Source organism: Engystomops pustulosus, chromosome 7 (assembly GCF_040894005.1).
Source record: "Engystomops pustulosus chromosome 7, aEngPut4.maternal, whole genome shotgun sequence".
NCBI classification, from domain to species: domain Eukaryota; kingdom Metazoa; phylum Chordata; class Amphibia; order Anura; family Leptodactylidae; genus Engystomops; species Engystomops pustulosus.
The window spans coordinates 54,683,263-54,707,187 of NC_092417.1; the positions used below are offsets into that span (position 1 = coordinate 54,683,263).

General features: G+C 45.4%; 1 long non-coding RNA gene across 1 annotated transcript in view; it reads left to right on the forward strand.

The window, feature by feature from the left end:
• The first annotated feature begins 783 nt into the window (after positions 1–783).
• Positions 784–23,925, forward strand: part of LOC140068778 (uncharacterized) — a 150,109-nt gene continuing 126,967 nt past the window's right edge. Inside the window, exons 1-2 of the long non-coding RNA XR_011848554.1 lie at positions 784–854; positions 9,322–9,578. This is a non-coding gene — a long non-coding RNA (uncharacterized lncRNA). The remainder of the gene's footprint in view (positions 855–9,321; positions 9,579–23,925) is intronic.

Consider the following 23,925-nt stretch of genomic DNA (forward strand, 5'->3'; position numbering starts at 1 on the left):
TTTATAACCTCCATTATTTCCTCCATAGACACAGGAGCATCAAGTTTCTCTCTTTCCTCTGATGTTAATTTAGGGAAATTAATATTATCCAGATAAGACTGGAGTTCAGAGCTTGAGCCTTCCTCCTCTGTTTGGTACAGTTTCTGGTAATAGATCCTAAACTGATCCAATATGCCCTCCTCTGTCTTCTCCAGTCCCCCCTCCTGATTTGCTACTTCTAAAATTTTATTATCCTGAAAACTTGGGTTTATGATAGAGGCTAATATTTTCCCCGACTTCCCTCTCTCCAAAAAATTCTTCTGCCCCTAAAGAAAATCTTTTGCTGAGCTTTTTCTTTAGTGTAGGTATTCCATATATCCCTAGCCTCCCACCATGCTATCATTTTATCTCTATTTGGGTCCTTTTTAGGGATCACTGCTATCACCGCCTCTTCCATTGATTGTGAAATGTGACCAGTTGTTCTGGCCTCGTTGAACACCCGAAGCAGAAGGGGACCCAAAACTTCAGCATATTCCCTATAGCAGTGGTGGCGAACCTATGGCACGCGTGCCAGAGAGGGCACGCACAGCCCTCTCTGTGGGCACGCGTACCATCTTCCTGTTCCATTTCCCTGTTAATCACTGCAGCTCAGGCAATGCAGCAAAATCTGCCGTTTGCCGAGAGCTTCAGTGATCTCTCATACTGTAGTCTGCATCTGACCTGCTCTGTGCTCACAAGTGCTGCCTTAGACACAGAGCAAGTCAGTGCCCGCCCCTCAACTCCCTCCCCCTCCTCCCCTCCCTCCCCCTCCTCCCCTGCAGCCAGGAACTCCGTGAGAATGAGGGCAGAACATCCGGAGCTTACACAACGCCCCGGTGAGTACATGGAAGTAGGAGCTGCTCGTTACACAGGCAGCAGGCAGGCAGCTTTGGGACACTAAACAACTACAGGTCCTTATTGTTTAGTGTCCCAAACTGCCCTGTATGACAGCTTCCCATGGTCACAAATCTACTGCCCCTGGCTGGATCCCTTGTTGCTGTGCCATGCTGCGAGTGATGCCAGGGTGCACTACACTGCCCTCACTGACAGCATGGCACAGCTGCCCCCTCCGAATTGAATTCAACAATCCTTCATATTGCCCCTGATATTTGGTCACTGTATGGGGGTAGTGCTCTTCACTAGATGGGGGTAGTGCTCCTCACTGGATGGGGGTAGTGCTCCTCACTGGATGGGGGTAGTGCTCCTGACTGGATGGGGGTAGTGTTCCTCACTGGATGGGTGTAGTGTTCCTCACTGGATGGGGGTAGTGTTCCTCAGTGGATGGGGGTAGTGCTCCTCAGTGGATGGGGGTAGTGCTCCTCACTGGATGGGGGTAGTGCTCCTCAGTGGATGGGGGTAGTGCTCCTCAGTGGATGGGTGTAGTGTTCCTCACTGGATGGGGGTAGTGCTCCTCACTGGATGGGGGTAGTGCTCCTCACTGGATGGGGGTAGTGTCCCTCACTGAATGGAGGTAGTGTTCCTCAGTGGATGGTGGTAGTGTTCCTCAGTGGATGGGGGTAGTGTTCCTCGGTGGATGGGGGTAGTGCTCCTCACTGGATGGGGGTAGTGCTCCTCACTGGATGGGGGTAGTGTCCCTCATTGGATGGGGGTAGTGTTCCTCACTAGATGGGAGTAGTGTCCCTCACTGTATTTGCTCCTGCTTAGTGATATTATTAGTGATATTGGTCTGTTTATTATCAGTATGGTGGTATTTATCATGTTGTACTGGTAATGGTCATGATATTACTTTATTATATGTCCCTTATAGAGGGGGATTGTCAGTAATTTTAGGCTAAATAGCCGGGTTGGCACTCTGCAATGATAGCGTAGACTTTGGTTTGCAGTTTGGGCACTTGGTCTCTTAAAGGTTCGCCATCACTGCCCTATAGTATCTAAATGGCAAACCATCCGTTCCCGGGCTCGAGTCAGGAGTAGCCTTTATAACCTCCATTATTTCCTCCATAGACACAGGAGCATCAAGTTTCTCTCTTTCCTCTGATGTTAATTTAGGGAAATTAATATTATCCAGATAAGACTGGAGTTCAGAGCTTGAGCCTTCCTCCTCTGTTTGGTACAGTTTCTGGTAATAGATCCTAAACTGATCCAATATGCCCTCCTCTGTCTTCTCCAGTCCCCCCTCCTGATTTGCTACTTCTAAAATTTTATTATCCTGAAAACTTGGGTTTATGATAGAGGCTAACTTCCCTCTCTAACTTCCCTCTCTCCAAAAAATTCTTCTGCCCCTAAAGAAAATCTTTTGCTGAGCTTTTTCTTTAGTGTAGGTATTCCATATATCCCTAGCCTCCCACCATGCTATCATTTTATCTCTATTTGGGTCCTTAACCATTTCCCTGAGCTTTTGTTCCGTCACTCTCTTTAGAGACCTTTCCTGATCTCTGAATTCCTTTTTTTTGTCATCAATTTTGTCCCTAAAGATCCCTCTAAGATACGCCTTTAAGGTATCCTAGACTAAAAGCGGATCGGACATATCACAGTTTTTTTCCCAAAATTCCACAATGAGCCCTGCAATACCACTTTTGTCACCCAAGAGACTCAACCAATGAAGGTTCAACCTGAAGGATATTTCTTTCCTACTTCTTCCCCTAGCATTCAGCCTTAGAACCATCGGCGAATGATCAGAAATATTAATAGCTTCATACCTCATCGCTCTTATTAAATCCAGGGCTTTATTATTTCCCAGACATAGGTCTATTCTAGAGAAGCTCTCGTGGGTCCGGCTAAAGCAGGAAAATGCCTTCTTTTCTGAGTACAAAAACCGCCAAACATCCACCAAACCGGCCTCCAAGCAGAAATTTCTCAGGTTTGGTGTGCTACTATTCTTGTAATTCTTATTACCTCTCATCCTCATTCTATCCCTTTCCCCATCCATAATGGCATTAAAATCTCCCATAACAAAAACGGGACATGGGTCTCTCACCTCCATAAATTCCAGCAATTTACCCAACACCTGAAATGAGAATGGCGGAGGGATATAAATGAATGCCATGATATTGACCTGATCTCTCCAGGACCCAGGAAATGCCTGTTTTTTAACGTGATTTGTTTTGATTCGATTCGGGTCGAATCAAATTTTTTCGAAAAATTTGGCAAATCGGGACGAAACGAATTTTAACAAATTCGCCCATCTCTAATTGTGACAATTTTTGGCCAAAATGAATGTATTGCCTAAATAAAATGACAGTTTGGAAATCACCTCAACTTTGTTTTAACCCCTGTGAAGCACCTAAAGATTTATTAAACTTCTTAAAGTAGATTTTTCATACGTTGAGGGGTGTAGTTTCTAAAATGGCATAATTTATGGGGTTTTACTATTATTTAGGCCACAAAGTCACTTAAAGCTGAGCAGGTGCCTCTAAATATAGGTTTTGTTGATTTTCATACTAATGAGAAAAAATCTGAACCTGCTAACAATCTAGAAAAAAAGAGAGGATGCTAAAACAGCCATGCCGATATAAAGCAGACATTTAAGAAATGTTAGTTATGAAGTTGTTTGGGAGCTATGACTATCATCCTGAAAAGCAGAACATTTTGAACAAATGAAGAATTTTTAGAAATTTCGGCCAAATTTCCAAAAGATATCATCCAAATTTTACAACTTTTTCAACTACAATGTGTGACAAGAAAATAATCTCAAAAGAACCTGGATATGTTAAAGCGTTACAAAGTTATAACCACTTATAGCGGCAGGGCAGACTTGGTCCTAAAGCCCGAAAATGGCTCAGTCCCAAAGGGATTAATAAACCACTTCCAATTTTGGCTTATGCCTGACCAAATAATAATACCACCAACATAATGATAATAAACAAAAAAAAACCTAAACAATGACCAGTATTACCAATAATTTGACAAATATAACCTCCATTCATTGACGATCTTTACTGCCATAATGTAATAATACAAACACCGCCATGCAAAGAGCAATAATAGTAATAAGACCTCTGTAAAAGGCCCAAATAATACAACTATACCATGACCACTACCATGACCATAATAACTGAATAAAACCTATACTCATAGTCCAGTGAATACCATCATATAGTGACCATATGGTAGCAGTAGATACCAATCCTGCACAGAGGCTGCAGTGTAATCCAATGATTTATATATGACGTCACTGGTGGCTTCTCTTCCTTTTGTTCTGCTCTTCCAGCTACAACTCTGCGGGTTTATAATGGTTGGTATCTTCCTATACACTCCTCATACCTGACGTCCACATAATATATATATCCCTCACACCACAACGGACCACACCACAATACACCAGCACATACATGACACCTTACATGGGTCCTTACACAAAAGTGTGAAAAAGTTATATTTTTTATGTACAAAAGATTAACATTTTTAAAAATCTATTCAAACCTAATAAAACCTATTTAAATTTGGTATCTCTGTGATCATAGTGACCGAAAGATTAAAGAGAAAGTGTCATTTGGAGCGCAGAATAAAACCAGTAATAATAGAGCCCACGAGAAGACGTCACAAATGTGTTTTTTTTGTCATTTTCACTGCATTTTTTCCAGCTTTCCAGTACATTGGATGGAATATTAAATGGCACCACTAAAAAGTACAATTTGTCCCACAGACAACAAGCCCTAACTCATCTCTGTAAACGTAAAAATAGTTATTGCTTTAGGAATAAGGGGAGTAAGAAACAGGAACACAAAAATGAAAAATGGTCCTGAAGGAGTTAAATGAGAAAGAAAATAGCCATACATTCCCTTTAAGAAACTAAGAAGCAAATAATGCACAAAAAAATATATTCAAAATAACATTACAATGTGAGTCATCATACTTTTTGTCTCTTTGCACAATGACTTCACTGCTTGTACTGTATATTTTTTAATGATTTTTTAAGATTCAATAAAGCAGATATTTACAAAATATAATTGGCTAGAAAAGAGTTAATCTTTGTTTTTTTCTATGTGAGCACAAAAAAAATGACATAAGGTTCAACCTTTTTTTTTCGATACACCGGTCCTACTTAATCTGTTACACTGTGCTGGAGACAGAAATCAGCAACTCTTATTGTGATTACATGGTTCCAGCCACTAATCTGTTTCACTTGAATAGATCCTGATTTGTCCAAGGGTGCAGAAAATACCGGTGAAAGCAACAAAAACAAAACGATGCACAATGCAGCTGAATAAAAGCCAGCACAATAAACACAGTCCTGCCTCCTCTACAAAACATAATTGACGCACTCGTATCTGAAATCTGTCACTTTTTCCCATTCTATATGGTAGGTTTTAGTGGTATTATGTTGTTTTATTCTTTTTTTCCCCCTGGATTGTGTGATTCTGGTTTCTGATATGAGATAGTATTGTACTGTACATGAACATGATGACTTACTATGTATTTATAGTCTGCCAGCAAATGTGTGCCCTTATGAACCACATAGACACTGCAGGATGTCCAAACTAAATGATATAGTGGGACACATTTAAATTTTTAGGGTTACGGTCCCAGAACCTATTTGTATGGCCATGTTACAATTGTAAATTATCCATGTGTAATATTCACAGGTGTCATTATACTGATTTATTTTGCTGTGGTGATGGGGTGTTATCTTTTTTTACCTTGTTGTTTGCAATGTTAAATAGGAACTGTCAGGTCGATTTGTAACTCTAAAGCAGCAACAGGTCCGAATGAACCTGTGGTTTAGGGTCCTAAATCAACCCGTATGAGTGCTGAAAAGCATAAAAACACTTTTATACTTATTTAGATGAGAGTCTGATGAGGCACATCTGAAGATCCCGCCACCTCCTCGTGTGATGGGGCAATTGAAGCCAGGGTGAACTATGTCGGCTTCACTTGCTGCAACTCGCAAGTGCCGAAGGGAACGAGGAAGGAGGTAAGAATAAAGTTTTGTTTTTTTAACATTTGCTTAGTGCATTGTAACAGAGGGAGTGAGATTGAATAAGGGCAGACAAGACAGGACAGTGAGCCATAATCTCCATCCCCTCCATATATTCTGCCTGCTTGCCTCTGCATATCTTAAGGGATACAGGACAACCACAAAGACGGTCCCTTCCAACGCCAAAGTGGGGACATGAAACAGGACAAACAGACAAATAACACAAAAGAATCATCAGTGGTCACAACAAAGATAGCATGTAAGGCACAAAATCACAGGTACAAAGGGATAGTCACAAAACCATAATCTAATAACCGTAAGTATATATAACGCACACACATACAATAGAGCAGTTAAATCAAACTTTAAACTGGCGAGGACCAGGTTCTTAGCCTGTCAGGTTCTTAGCCTCGTGATAAGAGCAAAGTTTACTGTTGCTGATCCAGAGGCAGGCTGGAGAGGAGATGGGTGTGGTGATTTCAATCAATAGCCCAGCACAATGCTCACACTGCTCAAAGAAGGCGAGACACAAACAATTGCAACGTCTCCTCAAACTTACAGCACGGTCAAAGGAAGAAACCGGTACACAAGTAACAGGCATATTGTTAAAATAGAGTTGGGGTCCTTCTACATTCCCATATTCACACGCACATGCCTGGTTATGATTCAATATCACATTGCCTATGGGTGCCTATGGGTACATTTGGATGTCTTCAAATCTGAAAGGAACCTTCTAGAAAATTCTCATGTGTTAACGATTTACATGCAACTGACAAAGCAACCAGTGGCACTTAAAGGGGTTATCCGGGTTTAAATTTTTTTTTATGGCCGGACTGGGGAGGGCTATTTAAACATAATAAACATGTACTTACCTCCTCCGGTGCTGCCGATGTCCCGCGCCGCGGCCCGTCTTCTCCGTGCGCCGGTTTCATTACACCGGCGCACAGGGAGCTTCCGGCCGGCCGGATGCTCCCATGCGCCCCATCTCCCAGCGCTTACAACGCTGAGAGATAGGGACGGATGGGAGGAGCCGTCCACAACGCGGACCGGAAGCTCCCTGTGCGCGGCTTTCGTGCCCCTGTTTGTTTACAGGGGCACGGATCGAAGTGACCGCGGCGCGGGACATCGGCGGCGCCGGAGGAGGTAAGTCCATGTTTATTATGTTTAACTATCCCTCCCCAGCCCGGCCATAAAAAAAAAATTAAACCCGGATAACCCCTTTAAATGACCAAGAATCGTCGCTGACATGCCCCGATGACATTCTAAATGGGTTGATCATCGGTGAGGGGGTGAGCTGTACCTGAACCCAAATCCAAGCTTCTAACTGAAGTTCGGGCTTGGGTTCAGGCGATCCGAACATTTGGGCCTGGGTCAGCTCATCGCTAACTGTAAGTAAAAATCCCAAACAACATCTTTAATTTCACTTCTACTTTCTCATTACATTAGTTTTTTAAAATGTTTTCAGGGAACTTATGTTACATTTCAGTATAAGTATAATGAGATAAAAGCCTGCAAATTGTTACAGTCAAAGAAAGTAATCAGCAGCGGACATTTCTGTCAATCTAACCCATGGATAAGCGACACAGAGAGCTATCTAGTAATGGAGATGGCTATTACTGATTCACTCCAGTGCCAAGGAAAATAATTGGTTATCAGTTAGAGTACAACGCAGTCCAGAAGGGCACTTCATTGGATTTAATATTAAATTACTTTACAATTAAATTCTCTGAAGTGTCAATCTCAATGGTCTACAACCTAAAATCTAGAGAAGGGATCTAAGTCATTAATGAAACAAAAATGCAGACTGTCTGCGAAGGCTTTGCAAAAGTGTTATGGTAAACTTCTTGTTGATAGCAAGTTAAGACGTATTACTCATATATCCGACAGACACAGCTAGATTGCTATACATCACTGACAGTGCAATTGTGTACATAAATCTACTGAAATTTTGTTAAGGAAATAAAGGCTCTTGTTTTAATTGCATTTCAATGTTATATAGCAAAGAAATATGTAAAATAAGGTCAAATGCTTAGCCTACTCAGTCCCAGTGGAAAACATGCACCAGGAGAGCCTCCTCTATCATGTGTGACAGATCATCTAGGATCCCTCTGTCTTTCCCATCTTGGTAACCATAGACCAGAGGTCCCCAACCTTTTTTGCACCAGGGACCGGCTTTAAGCTAGACCAGTTTTCCATGGCCCGGTGGGGGTGGGGGCGGGGCTTTGGTCATATGGGGTGGGGTTATGGAGGGGTGGAGCTTAGTGCATACTTATCATATAATTATGACATTTATAATGAGAATGTGATTCAACTTACCATAGGTTCAGAATGAGTGGGAGCACCAGGCTTGTTTCCCTGAATCAGTGGGAGCACTGGGCTTGTTTTCATGCACCCACCCGCCCCACCCCGTTCTGCATAATGTTCTCTGCCGGGAGCTGCGAGCTGTCACGGCTATGGCAGAAAACATTATAAATCCACACAGAGCGAGCTCTGACCAGGCGCAGGGCCGCGGAGCTAGCTGTCAGCGGCGCCACGGACCGGCTGATTAACTCCAACGGCCCGGTCCTGGTCCCCGGACCGGTGGTTGGGGACCTCTGCCATAGACCATACCTATACCAGAGACAGATATTCATTCTACTGTCATAGCCAAGTCCTTTATTTACAATACCTATAAACACAAAGGGGCAGATTTATCAAGTTTCTGAAAGTCAGAATATTTCTAGTTGCTTTCTAGTTCAGCTTTCATTTTACCAGTGCTCATGAATATTTTAAAGGGGAGCTGTGATTGGTTGCCATGGGCAACTAGAAATACTCTGACTTTCAGACACTTGATACATCTGCCCCAAAGTGACTTGTTAGTACCTGACCTGGCAACCAGCACACATGGTGTATACCCTACCAGCCTCACTCGTTATACTCCTTACCCTTATCATAAAATGCCTCCCAAACTTGGCATCTGCCCAGGTTGCCTGCTGCTGACTCTTGTACTGTTTTCCAAAATATTGCTTGTAGAAGGTTAGATTAAGTTGGGTTTGTTTGCAAGGAAGCTATGTCAATAATCTACCGCGCTTCTCTACGCTATACTGAAGACATGCAACCACGTCAAAACAGTGCTGTCTACAGTTGGGAATCTCCTCCTTTTGGAATAGATATACGGGTTTGGCCTTAATTTCACATCATGTCATTATGCTTCCTGAAGGTCATTCTTTCCTTGTCCCATCCAAAAAAATTGTATTTGCATATTTCCCAGAATCCCCTAGTGAAGCATCAATGGCTATAAATCTCCACACGCCTACAATGCGACTCTTAAGGAGAACTCTTACTTCCTCATCCCAAGTATCTGTACAGAAATGATTATTTTACACATGCTGTGGCCCAAGCAAACAAATGTTGCATGCCAAAATTCTTCTTCTTGTCTATTTCAGGTGCTCGGGCTCGGATTGGCCTGCCGGGGTACCGGGAAAATCCCCGGTGGGCCCTGGCACCTGTAACTGTGCTCCTGTCCTACCCCTGCTGTGGACTGTTTGGTGATGTGCATCTTTATCGTGAAGATGTCACAGACTCCTGCACTGGCACCTGTATGCTGTAGCTGCCGGAGTTTCCCCCCCTGCTCCTCCTACTCCTAGGCTCCTGCAGAACAGGAAGTGATAGAGATGCCGGGACGGAGCTTGTGGAGGAGGAGGTGAGCAGTGAATATGTAATATCTTTGTAATGACTGTGCCTGCAGCTGCTGCTGCTTTGATTCTCCTCCTCTTCTGCTGCTGTCCTGTATACAGTGTGATGTACTGTATGTATTCATGTCTGCTCTCTGTATACTATAAGTGTATTGTGTGCTGTATTGTGTATTGTGTACTATGCATGTTAGTGTATTTATAGGGTATGCATGTGTTTCCAGCATGTATTAATGTGTATATAGTGTGCATATAGTGTGTCCAACGTGTGTCCATTTGTATATAGTGTGTCCAGCGTTCTTCCATGTGTGTATATAGTGTGTCCAGCGTTCTTCCATGTGTGTATATAGTGTGTCCAGCATGTGTCCATGTGTGTATATAGTGTGTCCAGCGTGTGTCCATGTGTGTATATAGTGTGTCCAGCGTGTGTCCATGTGTGTATATAATGTGTCCAGCGTGTGAACATGTGTGTATATAGCGTGTCCAGTGTGTGTCCATGTGTGTATATACAATGTCCTGTGATAGACTATTATATGTATATACATATGCTATATGTAGTGAGCGGCGTAACAATCAGTCCTCGTGACAGGAGGGGCCTGCTACCTGCGGGTCCATTACGGGAAGATAACACAAATACAATTGATTATTAGTGTGACATTATACAGTATGCACTGGGATAGCGCACAGACATGTCTATGCCCCTCTACTGGATGGGAGGCTACTAGAGATGAGCGAACATGCTCGTCCGAGCTTGATGCTCGTTCGAGTATTAAGGTACTCGAGACGGCTCGTTGCTCGGACGAGTATTTCCCCTGCTCGAGATCGAGCATTTAATTAAAAAAACACAGTGAAGAACAATGAAGAATAGAATAAAAACAGTGAACACAGGATCATTTAAGTGAAAAACACAGTGAAGAACACAGTGAAGAATAGATTACAGATGTTCGGCACATCTGCTTACTTGTCGGAAGATATGCGCGGAACGGTGCGAACAAAATAGTATGTGAAGAACAATATATATGTGTGAAGAACACATTGAAGAACACAGTGAGCAGGACAGAGACAACGGGGAGCAGCACAGAGACACCGGGGAGCAGCACAGAGACACCGGGGAGCAGCACGGAGACATCGGGCAGCGGCAGCACAGAGACATGGGGCAGCGGCAGCACAGAGACATGGGGCAGCGGCAGCACGGAGACATGGGGCAGCGGCAGCACGGAGACATGGGGCACGGAGACATGGGGCACGGAGACATGGGCACGGAGACATGGGGCACGGAGACATGGGCACGGAGAGCAGCGGGGCACGGAGACATGGGGCACGGAGACATGGGCACGGAGAGCAGCGGGGCACGGAGACATGGGGCACGGAGACATGGGGCACGGAGACATGGGCACGGAGAGCAGCGGGGCACGGAGACATGGGGCACGGAGACATGGGCACGGAGAGCAGCGGGGCACGGAGAGCAGCGGGGCACGGAGACATGGGGCACGGAGACATGGGGCACGGAGACATGGGCACGGAGAGCAGCGGGGCACGGAGACATGGGGCACGGAGACATGGGCACGGAGAGCAGCGGGGCACGGAGAGCAGCGGGGCACGGAGAGCAGCGGGGCACGGAGACATGGGGCACGGAGACATGGGGCACGGAGACATGGGCACGGAGAGCAGCGGGGCATGGAGAGCAGCGGGGCACGGAGAGCAGCGGGGCACGGAGAGCAGCGGGGCACGGGACAGCGTATCTCCCGACAAGTAAGCAGATGTGCAGAACATCTGTAATCTATTCTTCACTGTGTTTTTCACTTAAATGATCTTGTGTTCACTGTTTTTATTCTATTCTTCACTGTTCTTCACATCTGTTAACTTGTCGGGAGATAATATACGCGCGGAACAGTGAAGAATAGATTGCAGATGTTTGCATACATCTGCTAACTTATCAGAAGACATTCTTTTTCAATTAATTAACACATTTTATTCCCGAACCATGGTCCCTTTGAAAAATGCTCGAGTCTCCCATTGACTTCAATGGGGCTCGTTATTCGAGACGAGCACTCGAGCATCTGGAAAAGTTCGTCTCGAATAACGAGCACTCGAGCATTTTAGTGCTCGCTCATCTCTAGAGGCTACCACTAGACATGTTATTAGTGAGGGGAGGCTACTGCTGGACATGTTATCAGTGAGGGGAGGCTGCTGCTGGGACATGTTATCAGTGAGGGGAGGCCGCTGCTGGGACATGTTATTAGTGAGGGGAGGCCGCTGCTGGGACATGTTATTAGTGAGGGGAGGCCGCTGCTGGGACATGTTATTAGTGAGGGGCGGCCACTGCTGGGACATGTTATTAGTGAGGGGAGGCCGCTGCTGGGACATGTTATTAGTGAGGGGAGGCCGCTGCTGGGACATGTTATCAGTGAGGGGGTGGCAGCGCAATTTTAGATATATGGGTGCCCCAATCCAAAGGTCACATCAGGGCTCACTGGTGTCTTGTTATGCCACTGTATAGTGTATAATTAACCCCTTCCCACTCAGGCCCTTTTTAGTTTTTGTGTTTTAATTTCTTTACTCCCCACCTTCAAAAACCAAAACCTTTTTTATTTTTCCATGTACAGAGCTGTGTGAGTGCTTGTTTTCTGTGTAACAAATTGCACGTCATAGTGACGGTATTTAATATGAAAAAAATTTGTAGTAAGTTAGACGGTATTTAATGAAAAAATGCATTTGCACCATTTTCTTGTGGGCTTGGATTTTACGGCTTTCACTGTGCGCCCCAAATGATATGTCTACTTTATACTTTGGGTCGTAGCTGTGGGTGGTGACATTTTTTTGGGACTTTTTCAATGCTACAATTTTTATCACTGTACAGCCTTTTGATCACTTTTTATTGAATTTATATTTCATGAATGGCATTATATTTTGATTCACATCATGGGGGAGATGTATTAAAAGTGTCTGAGCACAGAAAATAGCTGTTTGCAAAAGGAATCACCATATCTGATTGGTTGACAAGTCCTTAAGGGAATTTTTGCAGCCTTATATTGTACATGCAATATTTCCTCTTAGCAGTAGGTGGGCCGCCAGAATCAACATTACTGGTGGGCCCTAGGCCCCCCAGTCCGACCCTGCAGGTGCTCCCATAGACTGAAATGAAGAATGGAGGTGTGACATGCACACAGGGGTGGACTGGCCATAAGACCCACCGGGAAAAATCCCGGTGGGCCCCGGTGGGCCGGTCCGGGGCCAGTCTGGTACTGGTGGGGCCGGTGGGAAAATAAAAACACACGAAACTCAACTCTCCGATGCCCAGACGCTGCTCCCCTGCTTAGTCCAGTCCGGCCGCGGTGACAACAGCGTACGCGCCGGCGTCGCACAGACCATGACGTCGGCAAGCAGCAAACGTCGTGGTCAGTGCGACGCCGGCCCGTACGGAGCTTTCACCGTGGCCGGACTGGGATCAAGCAGGGGAGCAGCATCGGGGCATCGGAGAGGTGAGTTCCATTTGTTTTTATTTTTATGTACTGTGCTGGGGCTGTATACCGGGGGCTGGGGCTGTATACTGGGGCTATGGGCTGTATACTGGGGCTATGGGCTGTATACTGCGGCTATGGGCTGTATACTGCGGCTATGGGCTGTATACTGGGGCTATGGGCTGTATACAGGGGCTATGGGCTGTATACTGGGGCTTTGGGCTGTCTGGCTGTAGACTGGGGCTATGGGCCGTCTGGCTGTATACTGGGGCTATGGGCTGTCTGGCTGTATTCTGCGGCTATGGGCTGTATACTGCAGCTATGGGCTGTATACTGGGGCTATGGGCTGTATACTGGGGCTATGGGCTGTATACTGGGGCTATGGGCTGTCTGGCTGTATACTGGGGCTATGGGCTGTCTGGCTGTGTACTGGGGCTATGGGCTGTCTGGCTGTATACTGGGGCTATGGGCTGTCTGGCTGTATACTGGGGCGAATACATATATACTACAGTGGGCTGGATGTGTACTGGCGTGGCACACTGACTGTATACTGGGGGGGGTGCTGGCTATATTTCTGTACATAGGGGGCAGTATTATAGTAGTTATATTCTGTACATAGGGGGCAGTATTATAGTAGTTATATTCCTGTACAAAGGGGGCAGTGTTATAGTAGTTGTATTCTTGTAAATAGGGGGCAGGATTATAGGAGTTATATACTTGTACATAGGGGGCAGTATTATAGCAGTTATATTCCTGTACATAGGGGGCAGGATTATAGGAGTTATATTCTTGTACATAGGGGGCAGTATTATAGCAGTTATATTCCTGTACATAGGGGACAGTATTATAGTAGTTATATTCATGTACATAGGGAGCAGGATTATAGCAGTTATATTCCTGTACATAGGGGGCAGGATTATAGGAGTTATATTCTTGTACATAGGGGGCAGTATTATAGCAGTTATATTCCTGTACATAGGGGACAGTATTATAGTAGTTATATTCATGTACATAGGGAGCAGGATTATAGTAGTTATATTCTTGCACATAGGTGGCAGTATTATAGTAGTTATATTCTTAGACATAGGGGGCAGTATTATAGCAGTTATATTCTTGTACATAGGGGGCAGTATTATAGTAGTTATATTCCTGTACATAGGGGGCAGTATTATAGTAGTTATAATTTTGTACATAGGTGGCAGTATTATAGTAGTTATATTTTTGTACATAGGGGGCAGTAGTATTATAGTAGTTACAATCTTGTTTATTGGAGAAGGTATTGTAGTATGTTTTAGTATCTATTAACAGTTTGTATGTAGTTTAGTAACTCCACCCACATCACAAGGCCTATTTGTTTTGACCCCGCCCACGGAATGGGGCCACTTTTACAGTTTTTTCCAGGGCCACTTTAAATTCACAGTCCGCCCCTGCATGCACATCCACCTCTCTGCTACCTGACAGAGATATCTTATGTACAAGATACAAATGGGTACCCTCTTAGGTACCAGGCCATTGAATTTCTTGCTACCCTCAGCTACACCCTTCAAGAATGTCATAACTTTACAGCTTGGTGATTTTCTTTTCAGAAATATTCCTTATGAACAGAGTCGTCTGTACAAAACAAAAGCTCATTATCATTTAAAACCATCAAGCCGCCATGAAATGCCATCCTCGGATAACACTGTTTCAATAGATAAATTTGAACAAGGCGGCTATTAATGGGAATAGTCATTTGTATTTATGCAGGGGCGATTTTTATCCTGAGCCAGCAGATACATTTTAAAGAACTGCAGCAGCAAGTAATTCTGGCAAATGTTAAATCAGAACTCCACCACTAAGTCTAAACGTTTCCCCGGCACAGAATCAAATACAAACAAATTAACCTTTTGGGTTGCTATAGCAGTAAATCAATCAAACTCTGCCACTGCACCTCGGCTGGAATATAGCTGCCTCCTCAAAGCGCCATGTCAGGAAATATGTATTTTTCCGCACTAACGTTTCCATCCCTCTTGCAGATATTTTATCTTCCTTGCAATCAGGAGAAATTGTGCGGCTGTAATAACATTGTATCAGTTCTATTTTATGGAGTGAAGATGGTAATAACTATGTTTTACATCTGCATTAATTCTGACAAGATTTATTAGTGTTTGCCGAACTGTAAAGTCTAAAACGCAAACTGCAAAGGTAAAAAAAACAGTAACACTAATGGCAGAGGGAATGAGCCGCAAGAAATGGAGGGAGAATACAAAGAGAGAAAAGTGTCCTGTTATCTTTGGCGGCTAAAAATGCCAGAAGAGTTCACTTCTAACTTTTGCTAAAGCAATTGTCTTTCAATGAAATTACCCATAAGTATAGGGTGTTCTGCGAACATGACGTCGAAAAAAAGACAACTTTATTATGCATCTTCTTTTAGAATTCAAGCATATTTCCTTCTACTAGTCATCAGGATCCGAAAATTAAAGGCCACCTGTAATGCTGCCAAATGCTGGGAATGTACAACCATGGAAGTAAAGGAAGACACAGACGGTGAGCCCTAATGGTAAACCCAACCAGCTGTCCCTAACTTCTTGCTGATCCTACCCTAGATAGTAGGTGACAACTGGGCGATGTTCCCTTCCAAAGTGAAAAGAGATGGTAAAACAAAACACAGTAGGTAGGTTGCACAAATAAAGGTGAAAACAAAGATGGCTACACAGAACAGAAAAAGAGACAAATGGAACATAAGGAAGTGAGGAAATATTAGAGAAACCAAAATAGAGCAATACAGGATATGGCAGCCAGCTCCAGAGAAGACTTATACCAACCATTAGGAAGAGGGCAAATGAACTTCTGATGGGATGGCATAGTCCCAATCCAGACATGATTGGAACAGGCCAACATGTAACCAAAACAGCAGGGAATGAATGTGAATGGAGAAAGCATCTGTCTCTCACAACTAGATTAAATGTCTGCAGCCCAGGACAAAATCAACAGCGGTCAAGCAGGTGTGCTGGAATTCAATTAAGACAGCCAGGGATGAAATAGGGCAGTGTTCACATTAGTGCAAGACATGCAAAGTAAGTACAAAATCATAGCTCACAGCATATCCTCTGACTTACTTTATGGACAATGTATGGCGCTGAGGCCTCAATGGGAACATATGCTACACTACCTCTGGAAGGCAGCCCCTTAACCTCAAGCATGACCTGCAGATAAGGCCTTTAATGGCAAAGTCTCTTTAAGGACTCTTTTCACTTCCCTGATGTCTGAAGCCATGTCATTTCCCTACACTGTGCTGATGAGATGCAAACAGAAGTTCTGTCCACAATTGGGAGTAGAAAGGGTACACTGGTTTCACTATTACCACATATTATATCTTCATGCTTGCTGTTAAGGAAGCTGCCTTACAAGATAGCCAAGAGACAATGTTACCTTATAATAGCATAGTAAACACACTTGCATATTTTATCACCAATATTTTAGGCATTCTGTTATGGAATTAATGATGTATTAATGATACTGTGATAAAGGCCTATGACTTTTTCTCTTTATAGTTTCTTTTGTAGTTTTCATCACAAATATAGTCAGCTAACACAGCAGATTTACAGACAGCCCAGACTACGTATAGAGCCTGTGATTATCACTAAATGGCCTATTCCATCATAATTTGCATGGAATGGTTGTCAGTGTATGGGATTGTAGGCAAGTGACAGAAGCGTAACAGGGCCCGTGAGCCGTAGGAGCCTGCAGGGCATGGCTGGATCATAATGCACAACTATGGCGCAACAGGGGCCCGCACGCAAATGAGTCGACCTGCACCACCCAAGCCCTTTCTCCCTCCACCCCCCCTCCCCTCACTCGGAGAAAAGGACAAGGCACCAAACTACTCACTGCACTGCAATGGTCAGCACTAGCACTACTCATTAACCCCCTCTCCCCTGGCAGAGAGGAGTTGGCCTGTCCTCTGCCTGTGTCCCTGCCCCTAGGTCTTACCAGGCCTTTTGTGGTCCACACATCATCTTATCCGGATGGCCTGTTCACCTGGAAGTCTCCCGACTTCACCCGACGTATGAAGCTTGGAGGAGCAGCAATCATGAAGAGAGACAGCCATGAAATTATCTCCACTTCTCCAGGTGAGTTTAAAAGTAAAAAGTTTGCTATGGCGCCCACTCATTCCTAGTTACATCACTGTGTATGGATGTTGTGTACTTCTATATTTGATCACTTTAGTGGTGAGTGTAATATTTAGGGGTGCTAAAGATTACTTTAAAAGACACTTTTAACATATTGGGGCTTATTTACTATGGTCCCGCGGTCACATGTGCCCCATTATATTTGATAACTAGGCTTTGAAGATAATATTCCACTTGTGAAATTATAACTATGACTTATATCAAGAATTTCTACAACAGAAAAGTCTTTGTTAAAGCCTCTGTTTGTTTTTTGTTGTGACAAAATTTCACTTCAACCTGCATTATAGAGGTGGTCATGACTTCCATTAGAATCCAGGGATAAGTAAAAGCATTTGTAGCTTTTACAGAAATATGTTGCATTAGATTTGTTATTTTTCACCAACCTCAGAATCGAGAGGGCAAATCTGTTTACCCACTAGGAAGTTTTAGCAAGCACTACAAATAATACAATAAACTACTAACTATAAAATCACTTTTGGAAACTGAACTTTTGCTCCACTTTTAAAAGATGAATTTAACTTTTTCAAGGCTGGAAAGTTGCAAGCTAAGTGCTCATATGCACAGAGTATATACTGTCCATACTATGAAGCCATGTACACCATTATATTACTTGCACAATGTTTATAGAGAGTTTGTCCCTACGGATGGGTATGGCTTAAAGTGCAATTCCAATAATTTATGTTTAGATTTTTGGATGTAGTACAGATTTGCCTATTACTTTCATTAGCTATCTCCAGCAGTTTCTTTGCTATCCTCCTCAGTATAGCCTGTCCCTGTAGTAGCTGTTTTCCTCAATGTCAATGAGAAGTATTAAATATGCCACTTCTGCCTTAGTTGGACGGTTGTAGAAGTCCTGACAAGGTGCAATTGCTATATTTACATCTGGTAACATATTAATGGCAACTAGAATGCACAAAATAGTTCTGTAGTTCTGCTTGTATGTGACTGTAGTCCATGCTAGTTGTATACATGAAGCCGCATTACATGTGCAGGTGTTTTGATCTAATTAGTTATTTTTTCTATTGTAATGATTTTAAGTAATTTATTGCATGTTTAATCTGGTCCATGGTCCGATTGAGCACAGGAATGCCCCCTTCAGTGCAGAAATTTGTGCCGCAAGAAGCATAGTGCAGCTGAGCCACAAAATGGTTGCATGCGAAACAAATGAGGCGCGGGCACTTCTTTAATAACTGTGCAAGCAGTTTGCACCTAAAAGAATGTGAAAAGTCCAATAAAAAACTGATGCATAGCCCTTATAAACGTGCCCCACTATGTCTTATGGCACAGTAACTAGTAAGCCACGGATGCCGTAAAACGTCCTATTCCATCCTCGATTTGCAGCTTAGGCTCCTTCGGAGCTCCAAAGGGCCCCAAACTGAGGAAAGCACAGGTTAGTGTTCACTTAGCCTAACAGTTAAATTCATGTGAACTTAACTAACCTATTACTTATATATAGCAATTGAAAATGCTTGGAATGGACAGCAATGTGTCCATGTAAAGAAAACTTTTCATAGCCCTCATTAGTCCCTAACAGAGAAACAAATGCCAGGTGGAGAAACTGGACTGCAAAAAGTTACATTCCCAACAGTACCACCAGGATTTCAATAAGAAGAATTCCTATTAAACCCTGCACAAAACCTGTTATAGGCAACCACCACACCCAAAATGTATGCTCTAATTTATTGGCCAAATTTAGGATATATTTACATAAAACATTTTTGCATACATTTCTGTGATTCAATTTATTTAAATAGCTGCACAAAGAAAAGAAAAACTAAGACTGTGCATGTGAGGCCAGGTAAGTAAATATATTTTGGTGCGCCATGGGCTTCAGCCATGTGGAAAAACTGGGCAAGAGAGTCTCCACTGGACCTTGTGGCTACTGTATGTTTATAGTGCAATAAATTGCTAATTTGCATACAAAAGAAAATAAATCTATTCTTTGCATATATATTTACTGAGGACTGAGAGAGTACCTTTAATAAATGTCATTGATTACAATAAGTGGTGCATTAAATACTAAATACTCACAGCCCCCTTTAGCTTAACACCATGCTCTAGTCATGCAACTTTGCCTCAGTACTCCTCAGCTGCTCACATAACAAATTTATGGCAAATAGGGGCATGGGCCCATTTATAAGTTGCACCCCCTCAGAAATGTATATGTATTTGGGAAACAGCAAATCTACTACAAATCTTTTCTTACATGGCAGCTTAGATGCCACAGCTTAGATCTATATAATGGAAGCTTAGATTTAGACTCATCTTTATATATTGTAGACACCTCTGTATTATTGTTTGTATAACATATTACACAGTGAGAAGTGATACTGCGCCAGTTGTTGCATCCGGTGCTGTTTCCTGTCACGGGTGCCTCTGTGACCTCCCTCCCGGGTCGCAGGGGCACCCGTGCCGCGGTTCATGGCTGCCCCGGTCCCCCGGCATCTTACTTACCCCATCCCGTTCCCACGCTGACTCCGGCAGCACGGCGCGCGCGTCCCCGCCTCCTAGGGCGCGCGCACGCCACCTTTGGCAAATTTAAAGGGCCAGTGCGCCACTAATTGGCGCTGGCCATTTTCACTAAATCTACTTAAGCCTGCCTCTTCCTGTATCTCTTGCCAGATCTTTGTGCCTCACAGCCTGAGAGAAAGCTTTACTGCGATTTGCCTGCGTTCCTGTGTATCCTGCGTTCCTGTGTCTCCTGTGTCCCTCCGTGTTCCTGTGTTACCTGAGCTCCTCCGTGTTTCCGTGTACCAGTGTTCCTCTGTGCTGCTGTTCTGTGTTCCCGTACCCCTCTGCTTGGACCTCCTGTTGCTGACCCCGGATTGAACCCTGACGTTGCATCTCTGCCGCCTGCCCTGACTCTGTGCCTGGACTTTGACCACGAGATTGACTGCCGTTCATGTACCTCAACCTTAGCCGCCACTGCAGACAAGTCACGCCTGAGGAACGACCTGGTGGTACCACGCCGCAGCTTGTCTAACCCGCTTTGCGGCGGGCTCTGGTGAAAACCGGGTACCACTTAGACTCCGGTCCCAGGTAGTGACTTGAGTCATCGTCTGCAGTGGTCCAGTGGATCCACTACCCGCAAGCCTGACAGTAAGATCCGGCCATGGATCCCGCTGAGGTTCCGTCTCCCAGTCGGCCCGATCTTGCTACGATTGTGATGCATCAATCTTGGCAGATTGCCGCACAGCGCGAGCAGCTGGAGCAAGTCACCGCCATGCTGCAACAGTTGCTATCTACCCAGCATCAGCAACAGGTCCCTGAAGCTGTTCCTGCAACTCCGACTGTCCTTCCTGCTACCGAACCCAGGCTACGTCTTTCTATGCCCGGCAAGTATGACGGGGATCCCAAGTTATGCAGGGGCTTCATCACCCAGTGTTCTCTACACATAGAGCTCATGCCGTCCCAGTTCGTCACAGAGCGTTCCAAGGTGGCATTTATCCTCAGCCTCCTCTCCGGGAAAGCTCTGGCCTGGGCTACTCCGCTTTGGGACAGAGACGACCCGGTCACTGCTACACTTTCGGCATTTCTGGCAGAATTCCGGTCTGTTTTCGAAGAACCAGCACGGGCCTCCTCTGCTGAGACTGCATTGTTGAATCTGCGTCAGGGAGATTCATCTGTTGGAGAGTACGCCGTGCAGTTCCGTACCCTGGCCTCGGAGCTCACTTGGAACGATGCAGCCCTGTCCGCAGCTTTCAAAAAAGGACTCTCCTCCCATGTTAAAGACGCTCTGGCCGCTCGTGATCTGCCGTCCACTCTGAGTGGTCTAATCTCTCTGGCCACCTGGATAGACGTGTGATTTAGAGAGCGTGCCGAAGAGTCTCTTCTCGAGCAGCCGCAAGCTCGTCCAAGACGTCTTCCTCGCCTGGCTCCTGTCTTCAAGAGGCCGCTCCAGTCACCAGTTGTACCGTCTGCCGAAGAGCCTATGGAGGTGGACAGAGCCAGACTCTCTTCCCAGGAACGCAACAGAAGACAACAGGGAGACCTCTGCCTCTATTGTGCGAGTCCTGAACATTTCATCAGGACATGTCCTGTCCGTCCTCAATGTTCGGGAAACGCCACCACCTAGGGTTCTTGGGAGAAGCGTCCCTAGGTGTGTGCGAAGCTTCTCCACGTTTGACCATTCCTGTGCTCCTCAGCGTTGGTACGAGCAGCCAGGTCCAAGTGTGTGCCTTCTTGGACTCCGGATCCGCGGGGAATTTTGTGAATGCTGCACTGGTCTCGCAGCATCACATTCCAGTGATCCACCTCGACAAGCCCCTGGTCATCTCTTCGGTCAGTGGTCAGATCCTCTCTGATCCAGTCCAGTATCGCACTGAACCTCTGTGTCTGCAAGTTGGTGCCCTGCATATGGAGAGACCTTCTTTCTACGTACTTCCCCGTTCCACTTCCTCCATTCTATTGGGACTTCCGTGGCTGCAGAGACATGCACCTGTTCTTAACTGGCAGACTGGGGAGTTTCTTCGCTGGGGTCCTGGATGCCAGTCCCGCTGTCTCAGGGCTCTTCATCCAGCCTCTACTATACCTTCCACCTTGTCTCCCAAGTCTTTGAAGGGTCTTCCCGCTGCTTACCTGGACTTTGCTGATGTCTTCTCTGAAAAGCAAGCGGAGACCTTGCCACTGCATCGTCCGTATGATTGTCCTATTGAACTGCTGCCAGGAACATCCCCGCCACGAGGTCGAGTTTACCCGCTGTCCGTGCCTGAAACTGCGGCCATGTCGGCCTATATTAAGGAAAATTTGCAGAAGGGATTCATCCGGAAGTCTTCTTCACCTGCCAGTGCTGGCTTCTTCTTCGTGGCCAAGAAGGATGGTTCCCTTCATCCGTGCATAGATTACCGCGGACTCAACAAAGTCACGGTGAAAAACCGTTACCCTTTGCCTCTCATCACCAAACTTTTTGACTGTCTACGGGGTGCCAAGATCTTCACCAAGTTAGATCTGCGAGGGGCATATAATCTCATACGCATACGTGAAGGTGATGAGTGGAAGACCGCCTTCAATACTCGAGATGGGCACTTCGAGTACCTTGTTATGCCTTTCGGTCTCTGTAATGCTCCGGCGGTATTTCAGGACTTTGTCAACGACATTTTCAGAGACTTGCTCTATACCTGTGTCGTGGTATACTTGGACGACATTCTGGTGTTCTCTGCGGACATTGCATCCCATCAGGCCCACGTACGGCAGGTTCTCAGGCGCCTAAGGACCAATCGCTTCTACGCTAAGCTGGAGAAGTGTCTATTTAATCAGAAGAGTCTTCCGTTCCTTGGATATATTGTTTCGGACAAGGGACTTCAGATGGACCCTGCTTAAGTGTCTGCAGTACTTCACTGGCCACGTCCAGTGGGGCTGCAAGCTATCCAGAGATTCCTGGGATTCGCCAATTATTACCGGCAGTTCATCCCACATTTTTCCTCCGTGGTGTCTCCCATTGTGGCCCTGACGAAGAAGAACACCAACCCTAGACACTGGTCTCCGGCGGCAGAAGACGCCTTCTCTAAGTTAAAATCTGCTTTTTCATCTGCTCCCGTTCTTACTCGACCTGACTCTGAGAAGCCGTTCCTGCTTGAGGTTGACGCCTCATCCATTGGTGCTGGAGCCGTACTCACACAGAAGGGCCCCAAAGGCAGAACTCTCACTTGTGGGTTCTTCTCCAAGACCTTTTCAGCTGCTGAACGGAATTACTCTATTGGTGATCGAGAGCTTCTGGCAATAAAACTGGCCTTGGAGGAATGGCGTTATCTTCTGGAGGGTGCTCGTTTTCCAGTTAATATCTACACCGATCATAAAAACCTTCTGTACCTCCAGACTGCCCAGCGTCTCAATCCAAGACAGGCTCGTTGGTCTCTCTTCCTCTCCCGTTTCAATTTTCTCATACATTTCCGTCCTGCAGAGAAGAATGTGAGGGCCGATGCTCTCTCCCGTGCCTCGGATGTGATTGGGGAGGATCCTGCTCCTAGACATATTGTTCCTCCTGAACGCTTGGTTCTTGCTGCTCCTGTAAATCTTCGGCAACTTCCTCCAGGCAATATTTATGTCCGACCTGCCCTTCGGAGGAGGATACTGACTTGGGGACATTGCTCCCGTGTGGCTGGGCATCCTGGGGTGCAGCGCTCTCTCGCCTTCATTTCCCGACACTACTGGTGGCCAGATATGGTCAAGGATGTACGGGACTTTGTGGGCGCCTGCACCTCCTGCGCTCGAAACAAGCCATCTCATCTTAAACCAGCTGGTCTTCTCTTGCCGTTACCGATACCCAGCTGCCCGTGGACTCACGTGGCAATGGACTTTATTACCGATCTTCCATGCTCTGTGGGTAATACCGTTATCTGGGTGGTGACCGACTGCTTCTCCAAGATGGCCCATTTTGTTCCCCTGCCAGGCCTGCCGTCAGCCCCACGTCTTGCCAGCCTGTTCTTTCAGCACATCTTCCGTCTACATGGACTACCTCTGCACATAGTCTCGGACCGAGGGTTCCAGTTTGTTTCCCGTTTCTGGCGGTCCCTGTGCCATCAACTACAAGTGAAACTGGACTTCTCGTCTGCTTACCATCCTCAGTCCAACGGACAAGTTGAGAGGGTTAATCAAACCCTGGGCTGCTATCTTCGCCATTTTGTTTCCACCCGACAGGACGACTGGTCCGCTCTGCTCCCATGGGCAGAATTTTCCTATAATTCCCTGGATTCAGAGTCTGCCGGCTCCGCCCCATTCTTCGTTGT